The sequence below is a fragment of the Mus caroli genome, chromosome 9 (genome assembly GCF_900094665.2).
Source record: "Mus caroli chromosome 9, CAROLI_EIJ_v1.1, whole genome shotgun sequence".
NCBI classification, from domain to species: Eukaryota; Metazoa; Chordata; class Mammalia; order Rodentia; family Muridae; genus Mus; species Mus caroli.
Window position 1 is genome coordinate 53,596,080 of NC_034578.1, and position 1,840 is coordinate 53,597,919.

Below are 1,840 nucleotides of genomic sequence, written 5' to 3' on the forward strand. Positions count from 1 at the left end.
GAGGAGGAGGAGGAGGAGGAGGAGGAGGAGGAGAACCCATGGATATAAGGAGGGCTTTCTACAGGGGTTCAGATCCCCAGATCTCTAGACCCCCAGCTTGGAAACTGCCTATTGCCTAAGAGTCTAAAGAAGGGAACCCATTAAGAAACTGGCCCTTTAAGTGTGGTTGCTATGGCAATTGTGCAGTTCACTCAGTTAGAACTCTCATCTTCCAATAGGAAGCCAGAGAAGTGCTTCTTCCAACTCCAGCCTAACCTTCCCTGACCAATAGAAACTGCTAGAGCTGCTAGAGTCTTCCTCACTTTCCACAAGATACAGATCTGAAAGGAGTGATGGTCCAAGGGCAGGACTCCAGATTCTTTGGTTGGGTCCCTTTCCTGTGCACAACATGGGAGGAGTCCTGGCAAGTAGGTAAGGTTGGCCTGATGTCCATCTTGCCCTGGGTCCCCTCCCAGTAAGTGCTCTCCTATGTATTTTGCAGTAACCCCTAAAATTACTCAGGTCTTGGCACAATAAGCAGAAATTGCTGAGGTAGATACAAATAGAAATCCACTTAACCCTTCCTGAGGAGGCCCAGATATTCCAGAAAATAATTGAGGAACTATCATGTGCATGTGCCTCAAGCCAGTGGAGATGGTCCATTAGGAGAAGGTTCAGAATGGGAGGGCTAGCCTACTCTCGGCTGCTCCCTTCTCTGACAGACAGCTGGGCATTTCCATTGAGGAGACAGCAGGCAGCCACAGGAGTTGAGCATGGTTCCATCCTCAGTGTCATGAATCATAGTCTTTAACTGATGGCTGCTGTCCTCATAAAGGGCGTCACCTCCTCAGAGGGCCTCCTGTGGCCATCAAGATAATGAGTGGGTTGAACTGTGTTCCTTTCCATTTCAGATGTGAAACAACCCTTTGGCTAAATCAGCAGTAACTAAGAAAGGACTTTTCTGTGTAAACAGGAGTGAGGCTGGGGCTGGAGATCTCCTATCCCCAGACCTGAGCACTATTAGCCAGAGAAGCCACTGAAGCTATTCCCAAGCTAACATTCTGATGCTCGATCAGGGTGGTTTGCAGAGGACTCCCAGGGCCCAGTCTCTGGGTCACAATGATGCAGAAGAAATGGGTATCCTCTTTGCTGCTCAAAGTCCTCTGTGGACTAATAGCATTACTTGTGAACTTGTTAGAAAGAAAGGACAGGTAAGCAGGGCATGGCAGCCACATTCTTGTCATCTCAGCATTTACGGGGTAGAGGCAGGAGGATCAGGAGTTCACAACCAGTGTGGGCTGTATGAGACCCTATCTTAAAAATAAAGAACCAGGTTGGGCTGCAGCCCAGTGACAGAGCCTTCCCCTAAGCAGTTATATAAAGCTCTAGGTTGAGAAAAGGAAATGGGGGCTCCCAGGTTCTTCCCCAGATGGCTGAGTGAGATTTCAACAAGGCTACAGGCTATTGGCATACACAGAGCACAATAAAGTACATGGAGCACTCGGGAGGCAGAGGCAGGCGGATTTCTGAGTTCCAGGCCAGCCTGGTCTACAGAGTGAGTTCCAGGACAGCCAGGGCTACACAGAGAAACCCTGTCTCAAAAAACCAATAAATAAATAAATAAATAAATAAATAAATAAAGTACATGGTGCATTGAAGACCACTCCTCAACCTGGAGCTAGCTCATTACATGGCCAGACTAGAGCGAGGCAGGTCACGGTAGCACATGGGCGGGAAGGAGTCAGGCCATACAACCCCGCCCAAAGGTTTTGACTTTTACTTCACAATGCCATCTGTCCTTCCGTGCACATTTATAAATTCCCCTACATGCCCTACCTCCGGGTAGGGTTCTAACCACAGG